This window comes from Xenopus laevis, chromosome 3S, assembly GCF_017654675.1.
Source record: "Xenopus laevis strain J_2021 chromosome 3S, Xenopus_laevis_v10.1, whole genome shotgun sequence".
In the NCBI taxonomy this organism is placed as follows: domain Eukaryota; kingdom Metazoa; phylum Chordata; class Amphibia; order Anura; family Pipidae; genus Xenopus; species Xenopus laevis.
In genome coordinates, this window is record NC_054376.1 from 96018443 (window position 1) to 96035051 (window position 16609).

General features: G+C 38.3%; 1 pseudogene; it reads right to left on the reverse strand.

The window, feature by feature from the left end:
* Window positions 1-16609, reverse strand: part of LOC108712383 — a 613424-nt pseudogene that overhangs the window by 209636 nt on the left and 387179 nt on the right.

A 16609-nucleotide genomic window follows, 5' to 3' on the forward strand; every position in this document is an offset into this window, starting at 1 on the left:
ACTAAGGAATTTCCTGGTAGCTCAGTAAGCCAGTCTGACTCTGGGCAAAGGGGGCTGCATTCATAGCTCAGATAGTTAAATTGTACTCTCTCCACTAAAAGAGCCCTATCTCTGAGTTTAAAAAAAAATTGAAACTTGGTTGGCTCATGGTAAAAGATTGTCAATAAACTACTCCAAAATACCAAGAGTATTAATAAGTTAGGTTTCAAAATAATTTGCATTTCGATTTTTCGAGTTTCAATTGATTTTGAATTATATCCACTGAATAAAAATCGAATTCAGATGGAGTAGACTTTGTTGTATTTTGTGCAAGTCATCACTTGCCTACTCTTTATTTTACTGGGAAAGAGGGTATGGTTTATTTTTTAACCCTCCGTTTACTATGTTATGTGCTGTTTGTAAAAAACATAAAAAAATAAATATCTGTGGTTCCCTATGTTTTTAGCATGATTAAACATGATTATAATTTGTTTTAGGGCTTTTGCTACTCCTTTGCTATACTTGATCATAAGCTGGTATCTTCCATCTAAAATAATGAATATGCCAACCTTAGATTTAATTTGCAATAATTAAGCATCTGTTTTACACAGAAAACGTTGTCTGCAAATTTTTTTTAATTTTCCTCCGTCCATCGTTTTGATGATTTTTATGCATGTAACCCTGATGAGTGCTGTACTCTGTCCTGATATATATATATATATATATATATATATATATATATATATATATATATATATATATATATATAATATATATATATATTATATCTAAAGCCGTTTTTTTTTTTTTTAAAGAACCAGCAAAACTACAGTGAATAATAAACTTACAATTTTAAGTTCTTCCATATCCATAATTTCAGTAACATTTTTCGGTCTTTTCCACATTTTGGGGAACTAGATAATCGCCAAAGAAAAGACTATGCATGTCATCATAACTTATTTCTCTTCTAATAACCAAATTAATAAAGAGAGGAGTCAATGTTTCCTTAAAGTGAGGAGACTGAACATTCTAAATACCAGAAAAAAAAATAAAAAGTGTCATATGTTAATAATGAATATATTCAAGTCTGTAGGAAGGCTGAACTATGTACAGTATGAAACAGTTTCTACAACTCTGTGAAAACATGAATATATGCTAGTCTTGTCTTTTCATCATATGACACTGACCTTTCTGTCATGTGATTATATATTAATTTATGCGGATGACATACAGCAAGCTCTGCATAGACTTAATTATGATGTACAACAAAGTAAAGTATGTAAAAACATTGCATAACATTTGTTGCTCTAATGATTTCACAGTAGTGGGTACATTATCTGCTCTTGCAGACATTACACACTTTGTATTATATAAATTGTTTAGTATGCATTGTCTTGCCTTGTTTGCCAGAATCCGAATGAAAATTCATAGGAAAGTATTCAAAACACAAAGAGAGATAGTATGCTGAAGATTTAATGATACCTTTTGTTACCTTTTAACTTGACCAAAATGTGATTAAAATGGCAAGGTTTGAAATTTGACAGGCATTTTTTTGGCCATTTCTACCTAAAGAAAAATCTTGTGAGGTTGGAAAACTTGTCATATCAACCACATGCTCCCAATTAACCGTATCATTCAGTCTTCAACATTCTGCCTACATGTGCCTCCTCCTCCATAATCAAGAGTCAGGAAATACTGTATGTCATTGGGTTGAGACCAAAACACAGATGTTTATTTATTAGATGTGTCTCACCTGGGATGACAGCACTTTTTTTCATTGCTCAGTGTTTGTCTGGATGGAAGTAAGTAATCAAGAGAAACTGACAGTCATGGTGGCAGTATAAAACTGACTGATGCCTATGAGCTGTGCTGTATGGGTGTCCCTCTATAAGGGTTATTGCCTGTACTGTCAACTTGATTTGAATTTCCCAAAATTAAAGGAGCATCATTTTATTTTAAACAAGTAACTCTTCATAATAATACGATATATTTTAATATCATTTCATATGAACTGCTCTAGCAGCAACAAGAATATTACATATGTGTTTTCACATAAAAAATTAGTGTTTAGTTACTGCATGCTCCCTAAGTAAAATATACATGCTGAGAAACTTTAATTATTAGTGATTAGTAATTTTTCAACAGGGTTTGCCGCAAAAAGTGATGGGCGAATCTCAGCTGTTTTGGTTTGCGAAAAAGTTTCGAAATGGGAAAAAAATTGCCAAATGCATTTGCCAATGGGCGTATTTTTTCTCTGACAATTTTTCAAACTGTGTGACTTTTTTTAACCACACAACTTTTTATATAAATTAGTCTATGGTGTTTTTTCCATTTATTTCGCTCATCTCTAATTATGAATGCTTTAAAATGTAGGTTTTAGTTCAGCTGCCTATTGTATGAGGAAATAAAGGAGTTAATTATAATTCTTATTAGTTAGAATTAGTTGTTAGTTAATACTTTATTAGGCATGCTATTAAAATTTACCTTTTAACTCATTTTTTCTTGCATCTGAATTAATTTTGTGGCTTCAAAAAATAATTAGCTTGATATAACTGTAATAACAATAATTAGATTTAAACTATATTGACTGTTGAAACCATTAACCAGTCATTACTTAAGATGGCCATAGACGCAAAGATCCTATCGTATGAATCAACGTATGATCGGACTTTCCCATCTCCCAACCCTCCACTAACCATTCAGATCAAAGTCTTACTATTCCGATCAAATAAGAACAGATCAGCCGATGTTCTGCCCCTGACAGCAATCGTACTATAGTTATGTCTGACAAAGCAAGTCACAGTCTCCCTCTGAAAATCATATGATCGGCAATACACGCAGAGATATTATCGGCAGGTGACAGAAATTTTCTAACCTGTCCGATCGACCAAACGACCGATCTCCGACGGACGAAAAATGTCGGGACTCTCCACACACGGTCCGAAAATCGTACGAATCCTCGATTCATACGAGCGGATTGTTGCGTCTATGGCCAGCTTAAGGAACACATTTTTTTTGTCAGTAAAAACTGTAACTAGGCCAGACCACATTATAGAAATCTTTTTGGAAAATAACCATTTCAACAAAGTAAGAAATTAAACAAAAAACAGGCGAAATCCTCCTTATGTAACATGAAAATAAACCTTTATCCTTTGCAATTAAATGTTTGGGTGGTCCTGTGTTCCGCTGACCAAACAGGCCCCATAATTATGCAATATATAAGATACAGTATATCTATTAAATGAGATATATTTCAAAGCAAAGAACAATAGGAAGAATGGAATGCTGCTTAAAAAAGTGTAATAGGATATAGACTGCAAGCACCAAAAACCCATTTATCCACATAAAAGTATAAGAAAAAACACACTACAAATTTTTAATAGCTTTAAGCACTTTGTCAATGTAATTTATATTGAAAGCAGTGTGCAAGAGCCCATTATTGCTCAGTTACACACTTGTATCCAAGACATTGCTGCACTCTGCACCTTGCATTGGATTAAAAAGGTAGAAACAGTTTGCACCTGCATATACAGATGGTCTGCTCACTTAGGGAGCAACAAGAGTTGTATTTATGGTGTAAAGGTACAATAGTAAAAATATGTGCTTTGCAACCATTTTTCATACTTTGAACCTGGCCACATATAGTAAATAAGGTCTTCTGCCTCTCCATTTCCTTTCCATTATTGGCTTGCCTACATGTACCAATGAAACAATGAAGCAGTTGTCAACTCTCTGATCAAGACTGAAGCTTGACAAGGGAAAACAGGTCAAAGGGTCAATAATGTGGTATCCAAAGAGTTCTTAGTAAAAAACAAAAAATTTGGTCAAAACAGGCAGCAACCATGAAAGTCAGGAACAGAAGAGTCAAGAACTGGAGAAATATGTAATAAACAACAATGTAGATCTAACCCAGAACCTACAAAATAAGATCTAAAAACAAAAGATCTGGTATTGAACGTTGGTCTTTGGAATCTTTTTATTTTGAATCGGGGGACAAATCACTGCATTCTGACTTCACTACTTGTTGTAATATCAACGGGTCATGCAAATTGCCACAACCAGACAGTTTCCACTATGTCTTGCATGCTTCTGTCATTTTCCATCACAGGTCTCCTAATGACAAGAAAGGCATTGAGGGAGTTGGAACTTTAGCTGCTGAAGAGCTGCTACACTGATTAACAAACCAGAATGAGCAGTACAATGGATTGTAATTTAAAATGGATTTTAAATTAAACATCTGTGAAATGTATTTATGTATACTATATTTGTATGTGTTATTAAAAATATATTGTTTTGGTAATTTTACTGTATTCATTCATTAACATTGTCTTGGCATTTATATGGTATCCTTGGCTCTTAAATAAAGAACTCAGTCGTCTCTGACTTTGCTGCAATGTTTGGCAAGCAGTGTTAGGAGTGATAAACAGAAATGTAGAATTGCATTTCATATACAGGAGCAGAAATGGTCAAAGCCGACCCGGTTTTTATTAAGCTCCAAAATATTAATAGAAAACATTTGTTATGCAAAATATTATAATCTTGTTTTTTAACTCTCCTTGCACCTGGGCAGGAACCGATAGCAACCAATCAAATATTTCCTCATTGTTCAACCTGCAGCAGGCAGTAAAAGGGTAGTTGCTGATTGGTTACTATGGGTTACTGCCTGTGGGCAAGCCCAGTGTTTATAAATAAGCCTCGCTGTGTTCCAAATGACTTTCAAAAGAAACTATTACAAAACAGTGGGAAACTAATAAAAATAACTTCTTGTATAGAAAAGTCATAGCAAAAAAAGTGATATCTAATATCTTTAAATGGCAAGTTGTTTTCAATGCTTTTTTCTTAATAAGGCAAGGTAAGATACGTAGGATAAAATCATTGCCTACAATCGAGAACATAACCTGTAATGACATAGGCTTGTTCTGGAAAGCAAAAGCAATAAAAATAGTGAAGTTCCAGTAAACAAAGTGTTGGTATGTTAAGTAGATGGATGTGCTAAATTACACAATCAGGTATAACCAGGGTCGGACAGCCCAGACCTGCTCCCCCGACAGCCCCACAAAGACCACGTCCTGCTCAATTGCGGCACTCTTGCATTAGTGTGGCACGTCTTTCGCACATGTTGGATGGGAATTGAAGGTCGGGAGGGGGCCCCAGGTCTGCCAGTAGAGCCCTTCCTTTTACAGCCCTGGTGGGCCCCCAAGGCTCCAGTCCAACCCTGGGAATAACTCAATAATCATGGTTAAAAGGATGTGCATAGCAGAATTTCAGTCTTAAAATAAATGCTGAAAAGAAGTGTTTTGCAATCTTCTGAAAAGAAGGGTTTTCAATCAAAACTATCTGAATCTAGAATAAAACAGAACCAGAATTTAGTTTGCACACTGAAAGCAATCTATACTGTTAGGGGCAGATTTACTTATCTTTGACTTTCATGGTTGGGCAACTTAGGTAAACTGATGAAAAAACATGTGAGATCCTGATCTCACTTGGTCATGTTAGAAGCTTATATAATTGATTGTTAAAAGCGTATTTACATTTTTATGTAAAGCAATGGTTTATTTAACCATTGCAACACAAAATCTGGGGAAATAATGTGTCACAACTATACCAAAAAGCATTCTAATCTGCATAGATATTGGTGCATCTCACACAAGTTGGGGAGGATGCAACTTAGCATGCCTCTCCAACCGTGATGGAATTCTAGGGGGAAAATGCTGTATTGTGGGTAAAAATACATTGCAATTTGCATTAAAAATAAGCAATTTGCACTATGCATTCTAAATGAGGCATCTCATGTATATTTCCTATGAATAAATTTAGCATGCTAATAGCAGCACAGGGAAGTGGAAAGCTTGGAAGGCGACGAGGCTATGGGAGCAAGAGACTGTACTCTACCTCAGGCAGCAGAATCAACTGGCTCAATGGTTTATTGATAATGTGCCCACATTTGGAATAAAATGTGTCTGGTAATATCACTACAGTTCTATTAAATGTCTTTTTAAGTCTGTACATCCTTCCCCACATAGGAAGGGGCTGACATAAGACATGGCTAATTGCTAGTAGCTCTGACAAAAAAACCTCTGATGCTTTTTTTATGTAAAAGAATAATTGGTCTCTGTATAAGCTCCACCCTATGAGTTTCATCAAAGATGGTGACTTTCTCATGACCTATAGATAATATTATGCCAGGCTATGACCTGCCCATATCAATGCCCTCACAGATTTAAAAACAAGTACAAGAATTGAACTTATATTAGCATACAATATTTATAATAAAACATCAGGCTTTGAGGTAGCTTAAACAACATCTTGTCTTGCTGGTATTAAAGATATATATAATTTTTTTTCCAGATTACTTACTGTGCTGACAGCCCCAGTTCCTTGCAACAGCTCCTACAGGGACAATAATTATAAGGAGATCCTGTTTGGTTGGCATGGTGAGGTATGGAAATGCGCTGTTAATTACTATGAATGAATGTTTTAGCCAGAAATGTCAGTATTTGAAATTTAATTAGTGTCTCAGCAAAGATTTTTTAATGGCTCACTTAGTCAATCTGCTTACACAGGACACATTAAGTTAATTGTCTTTAACTTAGTTGTTTTTAAGTTATGGTAGATAAGTTTGTGCATCATAATTGCACAGCATGCTAACTATAGAAGTAGCCAGTGTTAACAAAGCTCCTAGGTACATTCTGCTTTTTTTTCTGCATTGCTTTTGAAATATGTAGCACCCTCGCTAATACAAGCTTGCTGTTTTTATAACATTTTTGAGTCAAGAAAATTCATCTTAAACTGGTGGAGCAGACTTAGATGTTCTGATGAATGAATGTCTAGAGGTGTATCTTTTTCCCAAACAGTTGCAGAAAACAATAAAACCTGCCCTTGCTGTGCTCATCCATACACTTGACCTAGATGTAAAATCTCCTGATGTTAAGGCAGAACAGGTACATTTTTCCTTTATGGTCAACTCCCTGGCTTATTCAGATCATGACTAATTACAGCACAAAAAACATAAATTTCATTTTACAAAGCTTTACCGACTGCGAGGACAATCTCTGTTAAGTGGCTTGCCTCCACAATGATGCCCCCAAAGTATAATTATAAAAGAGATGGGAACTGTGAATGTGATAGTTTAATAAACAAAACTACTTTATAGAACCATAGCATTTATTTCAGTCTCACAATACCTAATAGCAGGAGTGTTATGCACAATATTAAGTTAGTTTAAAAACAATAGTGCTATTTATTGATATAAGACAAAGATTTTACCAACTGAAACTCATTGATTATTAAAAGTAAAGTTGTGCAGCAATGTAAATACTTACAGATATTGCTTTTGCTAATTAGCACTACAGTATTTAACATTATATTATAGCCATACAAATCTGATATATAAAGAAATTTATAGGGGTAAAGTGATTTCCGCATCTCTTTACCCCTATTACTATACATAATATTGTTATAAATGCTGAGCTGTAATATGATATTGCAGCCTACAATGCCTTTTGCATTCCTAACTTACTAACTTAGGTCTTTCAGACACCCAAAAATGTGAAATAAGGAGCAGGTTACATCTTCCTGCATAAGTCTTTCGGCTCAAGCAATCATGAGATACCCTGCGTAAGTTAGTCTGGGGAAAAACCTTGTTGGTTAAAATATTTTTTCCCAAGCAAGCTTTCTTAAATAAGAAAATGTTCAGTGAAAGTGTTGAGGCGAAATGCTTACAAAGTCATAAATTGACCCCTAAACGTTTTTTGTATACAAACCCCAAAAACAAGCTTCGCAGGCTAACAACCGAATCACATCTGCCGCCATGTAGGCCCGTAAGTCACAGACTATATATAGAGCCCAATTTTGACCTTGGCTGACAGAATATTTTTCTTAGTATAGTCAAAATCTTACTGAGCCCTAATTTAAAATTATCCATTGAGGCCATTTTTCTGCCTATAGACCAGTCATTATATTAAGAGTGGGAATCCCTGGATGAGATATATATCTATAGAGAATGTTTTAATAATGGGAATGAGTACTGCTACTTTGTATTTTAGTGTATAATTTGCCAGTTCTACTGGGCCAACTATTTCTGAAGAAGCACTAAAATGCAACAATTCCAAACAGTATACTGTTATTGTTATAAAACACAAGCGGTCATGAGAGGTGCCTTCCATAACAGTTGACATGACTGTCTTCTTGGCAAGTTTACCATTTTTAAAATCATTAAGGCCATTAAATCATATTAAGGTCATTGATCATATGTCACTGATCAACTAAATCTTAATAATATTGGCTTATACGTATCAAGTTACAGCTTTTGAGTTGACATTTTATGATTTTCTGTGAGCTTGATCTGAGATCATTTGACAGGAATAAGGAATATATAAATAATGTGTTGACTGATGAAGGAGTACAGGTGAAATATATAAGGAGTACAGTAAAATATATTTGTCCATTCATTGGAATGTGACCAAGCATATAATGCCTTTTTTTCTGAGCATGGTGGCTCATAGGAAACAGTAGAGATTTGTTTTGGAACAGTGTAATAAAATGTCACTTATAATTAGAAACATATATTTCTCACAAAAAGGCTTTTCAAGAATAGGCTATTTTACAGACACTCGTAATGTTTAGGGGTAATTAAACTCAGCCTCCACTTCATGTTAATAAATGTTTTATAAATAGTTTTCTTTTAATTATAATTTCATGAAGTGATGTCATATTGCTAAAGGTACAATACAGTAGTATCCCTTATTTGGAAGAAAACATAAAATATCTGTATATCAGCATTTTCTGTTTTTCACCTTTTTTTTTGTTTCAGTTTTCCAATAAATCAAGTGGGAAAATCAAAATAAGTGATCAGATAGCTTTAAGAAGCTACCAGCTTGAACCAGTTAATGAACACAACATGCTTTTTCAGGACAACAATGGAGATTTTAAAGGTTAGTCTATTGTTTAATTTGGATTAATTACCTGTGTTAAAATGCTAATAAAATATAATAACCCCTTGTTTATCATTTTTGTCTAAATCTCCTAAAGCATTAAAACAGGAACATTGACTTCACTGTAAAGGTCACAAGCAGCTAGCAACAATAAAAATGTCCTACTGCATGCCTATTTAGTTTCAACCTTTTACTTGATTGCAACCCTCCATACACTAACATAAACTATATATACTCATACACTAACTATAGATTTTAGCCTTGGATGTTATGCATGCCCAAGAAATTTTCCAAGCCACTCTTAAAGGTATTAACAGAATCAACCATCACAGCATCAACCGGCAAAGGTCACCAAAGGTCCCCTGCTATTTGTCTTTAATGTCCTCTAATATACTTGTAACTTATGTCCCCTCTCAAGCGTGACAGTCTACCCTCATAGTTTTATTCTTCCATCCCACCAACCAGTTTAGTTGCATGTCTCTGCACCGTCTCTATATTATTTATATCCATCTTAAAGGGATACTGTCATGGGATTTTTTTTCCAAAATGCATCAGTTAATAGTGCTGCTCCAGCAGAATTCTGCACTTGAAATCCGACATGGGGCTTGACATATTGTCAGTTTTCCAGATGCCTCCAGTCACATGACTTGTGATCTGATAAACTTCAGTCTCTCTTTACTGCTGTACTGCAAGTTGGAGTGATATCAACCCTCCTCCCCCCCCCCAGCAGCCAAACAAAAGAACAATGGGAAGGTGACTAGATAACGGCTCCCTAACACAAGATAACAGCTGCCTGGTAGATTTAAGAACAGCACTCAATAGTAAAATCCAGGTCCCGCTGCAACACATTCAGTTACATTGAGTAGGAGAAACAACAGCCTGCCAGAAAACAGTTCCATCCTAAAGTGCTGGCTCTTTCTGAAAGCATATGACCTGACAAAATGATTTAAGATGGCTGCCTACAAACCGATATTACAACTAAAAAAAATACACTTGCTGGTTAAGGAATTTTACATTTTACTCTCTCCATTCATTTCTATGGGATTTTTAAAGGCTTATTTATCAAAGGGCGAAAGGGAAAGTTCTGCATTGATCAGTGCTGTAAATAACAAAAAACGTAGATATTTCTTAATTAAAGCAATGGTAAGAAAGTAGGTTCAACACACCTTAACTTGTCTTAAATCTTATTGAGATATATATTACCATTTTAATTTTAAACAATTATTATTTGGGGTTTTAAAACGAGGGGAAAATAACGGAAACCTAATTATGATTGGTTGTTGTGATGTGAATTGGATTTTGCCCCTCCGCACACACAACAAAACATATTCATTTTGCATTTATTGTTCAGAACAACTGACTACAAACCTGTATGGACAACTTTTAAAGGGTTCTATCACAAAAGTAAAATTTGAACACCTGTCTTTCCTTCCACCTGCATATGCATTTGCAGTTAAATCTCAACTATTTCAATGGAATGCAGTATTATAAAAAAAATGTTTAAGATGGCTTCTGGCTCATTATGTTTACAGAGGTCAAGAATCTCATAAGTGAAAGACGGCAGATAAGCAAGTGAGAAGCAGAAACACATTTCATAAAGCACACTATTTATACTTGATTGCCCCCTTAAAAATGAATATATATTGAGTGGTCCCCAAGTGGCATATATTTAGTTTAATACCTAGCTTTTTTCCCTGGTAATTTCAGATGAATATCGTTATTATACCACCGTTTTGGAACAACAGTATGGTAGGCACTAAAACGCCTTTGCTAGACAGAATGATTTCCCCACATAATGCACATAAAAGTCACACAGCATAAGTACTGTATGATAAGAATATATTTTTCAGTAAGGAGATGTTGATATTCCAACTATCAGTTCTGGTACTTGGTAATTATACACAACAGTATTTTTATGATTATGATTAACTAGGGTGACAGGGAAACATCATTGTCGTGCTATGATACTTGATAGCATAAATATTGCTATAATTTAAACTGCATACATATTGAGTTTTAGTTTGGTTGCAAAAAAAATTGGAGAATATGTATTTCATTTAACTATCACATTGTTACTACTATTGTAGTAAGTTTAAGCCAATAACATTATACATTTATATAAACATGTTTGATCGAATGACTTCTGGGCAGGGACTTTTCGGGTGTGAGGTAAGATGAAAACCTGGCCCTTAGTTAGCTCAAGAGAGGTTACATGGCCTTCCCTGGAGTGCTGTGTAATATTAGCTTACAGCAAATATGTGGCATTTACATATGTACAACCTTTATTGTGTAATAACAGGTAAAGAACCTTGGGAATTGCCTAATTATTGATTTTATAGCCCACCGCAATGCTACACAATATATAATATTATTATGAATTCTTCTTTATTTAGTCTTACTCTTTTTCTTAAGGCAAAAAGTGAAAACAGTCACAAGCTAAGAGTACCTTCTTCTCTGAACGTATCCTATTTCTTGCCATAAAATATTAACTGGGAAAGTGACTCATTTATAATATTCCCTGTAGCCATCTAATTTACAACATCAAAATATGACTAAATTTAAATATCTCGAGAGAAAACCAGGCTGACAGGTACACCTCTGCATAGCAATCAGAACAAACATCCGGTGGAACAAGCAGTTAGATCAGTGCAGTTTTGCCATCAAATAATTTGTATGAATTGTTTAGTGTACAACTAATCATCTTGACTGAAAATCAAAAAGACCTCGTGTGTGGCCAACTTTACAACTTAACTAAAAAAAAAACCCTATAAGTTGAAAATTACAATGGTGTTTAGTGCTGATTTATTATCTGGATGGTCCTTGCAAAATCAGGCAAGCTGAAAATACAGTGAGATTTTGAAGGCATTGCAAGAAATGTCTGTGAAACTTGCCTGTAGACATCCCTTGTGGTCCACACCAATATCTACAGGACAAATATGAAAACTTCAATTAGGGGCAGATTTATCAAGGGTCGAATTTCGAATAAAAAAACTTCGAAATTCTAATAAAAAAGACCAACCGAAATTTATTTTAAAAAATCCAAGTTTTTTTTAGGGTGAATTGGCTGTTTTTAATTCATATCGTACGAATCAAAGTAACATCGTATTTCATTGAATTTGATTCGAAGTTTTTTTCGAAAAAAACCTTTGATATTTCTAAGTCCACCAATTGACTCCAAATAGGTTCTAGGAAGTCCCCCATAGGCTAAAACAGCAATTCGGCAGTTTTAGATGGTGAATGGTCGAAGCTGAATTTTTAAAGAGACCGTACATGATAAATTTCAATATTCTAATTTTCGCATTTTTTTCAAATTCCAATCGAATTTGGATTATTCCCTAGTTGAAGTACACAAGAAATAGCTCGAAATTTGAATTCTGAAAAAGTAAAATCGTTCAATCGATCGCTGAAATCGGTTGATTCGAACGATTTTACTTAGACTGCAAAACAGTCAAATTCGGTAAAAAAAACCTTCGACTTCGATATTCGATAAATATTTGATAAATCTGCCCCTTGGTGTCCCATTCTAAAAGTATACAACATTGCATGAAAAATTACTAGCAATGGTTTAAAAACTTCAAAACCCACCCCTTAACGACATTGCACATTATTAGAATATCATTGACAAAAAGTTGTACAGCAATCCTAATGTCCCTGAATCATATATTTATGGCCATAATATGAATGTGTGAAATATTTGTAATGGATGCTGTACCTGTCTCCCAAGATGGCGTCCAAGATGGCATTACTCCCCACCGCATGGCTCCTGCATCATCTTCGTCCCACTCCCTGATTGGTCGCCTGCAACAGCGCCGGCGTCGGAATGGACGCCGGCGTCAGAACGCCGGCGTCACTGACGCCAGCGCACCGGAACTGACGCCAGCGCGTCGGAACTGACGCCGGCGCGCCAGAATTGACGCCTGCGCGCCGGAAATGACGCCACTGCGTCCAGATTGGCGCGAACCCTTTGCCTATTTAAAGGCGGACTTGTTATTGACTCAGTGCCCAATTATAGGTTCCAAGCTATTGCGTTCCTGGGTGTGCCTACTGCTTATATTGATATACTGTGTACCGACTCTTGCCTGCCTTCTCGTGTTGTTGATTGCTGCCTGTACTGACCCATTTGCCTGTCCCTGACTACGTCTTTGATAAATCCTTCTTGTACTGCGAACCTGGTCTGGTCTCCTCCTTGGTCCTCACTCCAACGGTGCCTTCGGGCCCTTACAGTATAATTGGGCCATGGACCCGTCGGAGGAGAATCCTGCGCCGCCTGATGTCGGTGGAGCGCTTCGTGGTCTGGCATCCCGCATGCAGTCCTATGAGGTACAGCAATCTCACTTTGGTCAGGCTTTGGAATCCATTCTTGCTAAACTGTCGGAGCTAACACCTGCCGATCCTATTCCTGCACCAGTACCTGTGGTTCCGCTTCACGCCACCGAACCCCGCATTCCGGCTCCCCCACTCTACAGTGGTGATCCTACAGCTTGCCGTGGGTTTATTAACCAGTGCGAGGTCCACTTTGCACTCGCACCCAGCCAATTCCTGTCGGAACGAGCCAAGGTGGGCTTCATATTCCCCCGTCTGCAAGGGAAGGCATTGGAGTGGGCTTCGCCTCTATGGGAAAAGGAGGATCCCATTATCGATAATGCCCGAGCCTTCGTCCGGGAACTTCGTGTGGTCTTCGATGCTCCGGGTCGTGCCACTGCTGCCTCCGCACGCCTGTTCCATCTTCTACAGGGAACTCGCTCAGTCTCGGAGTACGCCATTGAGTTCCGCACCCTGGTTGCAGAGACTTCGTGGAACAACGACGGGTATCACGCTACCTTTTACAACGGCCTGGCGATACGTATAAAGTCTGATCTGGTGTCCAGGGAAATTCCATCCCGTTGGGAAGATCTAGTCGCCCTGGCCATAAAGGTAGATACTCGGCAGAGGGAGTTTCAAGCTGAACTCGACAGAGAGCACTCCCCAACCAAAAGATTCCACAAGTTCCAACCTACTCTGGCTCCTCGTTTTCAAAGACCCTTCCTTCCCAACCCGGCTTCCACCTTGTCTTCTCCAAATCCTGCGGTTCCTGCCTCTTCTTCCCTGCCTTCGGAAGAACCAATGCAGATTGGACGGGCTCGTCTGACCGAACAGGAAAAGCTTCGGAGAAGGGCTGCTGGACTTTGCCTTTACTGTGGTGGAAAATCCCACTTCGCCTATGAGTGTCCAGTGAAGCCGGGAAACGCCAACACCTAGGTAAGACTGGGGAGACTTACCTGGGTGGAATTGGTCCCTCTCCCCATTCTTCTGCTCAACGCTTCCTTCTTCCTGTGCAGATTCGTTTTGGAACCCAGACGATTTCCTCTGAGGCTTTCCTTGACTCCGGTGCAGCTGGGAATTTCATCGATAAGGTCTTTGCAGAAAGCCATTCCATTCCTCTGCGATCTCTGGCTGTTCCTCTTCGAGCATTGGCGATTGACGATCGTCCACTTTCTTCCGCTACTATTTCCCACTCCACCGATGAACTTTCCGTTATTGTGGGATCTATGCACCTTGAAAGATTGTCCTTCCTCCTAATCGATTGTCCTTCCACTCCCATTGTACTTGGTCTGCCCTGGTTGAATATTCATAATCCTGTAATCGATTGGGCTTCTTCTCAGATCTCCCGCTGGAGTTCCTTTTGCCAACAGAACTGTTTACCTACCAAATCTATTATCAAAGTTTCTTCGGTGACTTCGAATCCATCCTTGCCATCTGTCTATCAGGCCTTCGCTGATGTGTTCGATAAGAAGTCGGCTGAAACCTTGCCCCCTCATCGCCCCTATGATTGCCCTGTTGAACTCCTTCCTGGAACCATGCCCCCTCGTGGCCGCACCTATCCGCTTTCTCCTTCTGAAACCTCTGCCATGAAAGATTACATCCAGGAGAATCTTCAGAGAGGTTTCATCCGTCCATCCTCCTCTCCTGCTGGAGCCGGATTCTTCTTTGTGGAGAAAAAAGACGGCGGTTTGAGGCCTTGTATTGATTACAGAGGGTTGAATAAGATAACTTTGAAGAATCGTTACCCTCTCCCTCTCATCTCTGAACTGTTCGACCAGCTCAAGGGGGCCAGTGTATTTACTAAATTAGATCTTCGTGGGGCCTATAATCTTATCCGGATCAGAGAGGGAGACGAGTGGAAGACTGCGTTCAACACTCGAGATGGGCATTACGAGTACTTGGTGATGCCGTTCGGCCTTTGTAATGCTCCTGCAGTCTTCCAGGAGTTTATTAATGATATTTTCCGGGACTTGTTAGGGCAAAGCGTGGTCGTTTATTTGGATGATATCCTCGTTTTTTCCAAGTCACTTAATGAACATCGCTGTCAAGTCCAGGAGGTTCTGTCCCGCCTGAGAAGGAACAATCTCTTTGCTAAATTAGAGAAGTGTTCTTTCGAAGTGTCGTCCATCTCTTTCCTCGGATACTTCATCTCTCAGCAAGGCTTCAAGATGGATCCAGCCAAGGTTTCTGCAATCCAGGATTGGCCTCTCCCCACCAGTGTCAAGGCTGTCCAAAGATTCATTGGCTTTGCTAATTACTATAGACAATTTATTAAAGGTTTTTCGTCCAAAATCTCCCCAATCCTGGCTCTCATCCGTAAAGGGGGAAGACCTCAGCATTGGCCTCCGTCAGCCTTAGAAGCCTTCAAGAATCTCAAAGAATCCTTCTCTTCTGCCCCAATCCTTAGACACCCTGAACCCCTTCAACCTTTCTTCGTCGAAGTGGATGCCTCGGATGTCGGTGCTGGAGCCATATTATCTCAAAGGTCGTCTGCCGATGGGAAATTACATCCCTGTGCCTTTTTCTCTAAAAAATTCTCTCCTCCTGAACAGAATTATGACGTGGGAAACCGTGAGTTGTTGGCCGTTAAACTGGCTCTTGAAGAATGGAGACACTTACTTGAGGGTTCTGCAGTGCCTGTAACCATCTTTACCGACCATAAAAACTTAGAATATATCCAGTCACTCAAGCGTCTCAATCCCCGACAAGCCAGATGGTCTCTCTTCTTCTCACGCTTCAACTTCATTATTACTTTTCGTCCCGGTTCCAGAAATAAGAAGGCGGATGCCCTCTCCCGGAGCTTTGTTCCTGATGATCCCATTTCTGAAGACCCAGAACCAATATTACCTCCTGCAAAGTTTATTGCCGCATTGTTTCCTTCCTTGGCCTCCAACTTATTATCTGCCCAATCCTCTGCTCCGGGGGATACTCCTGTGGGTATGGCCTACGTTCCTCCTGAATTCCGTCATGATATCCTGGTCCAGGCTCATAATTCGAAGCAAGCAGGTCATCCTGGAATCAAGAAAACTACAGAACTCTTATCTCGCCTTGTTTGGTGGCCCTCTTTGAGGAAGGACGTTAAAGATTTTGTCTCTTCATGCTCCATCTGTGCTGTTTCTAAGTCTGGACATTCCCCTCCCAAGGGGTTATTGTTGCCCTTACCCATCCCATCCCGGCCATGGACTCATTTGGCGATGGACTTCATTGTAGATCTTCCTGTTTCTTCTGGTTTTACTGTGATTTGGGTGGTAATCGACAGATTCAGCAAAATGGCACATTTTACTCCCTTACGTAAACTTCCTTCTGCTCCAGAACTCTCCAGATTATTCATTGAACATATCTTCAGACTTCACGGTTTTCCTGCGGAGATCGTCTCTGACCGTGGGTCTCAATTC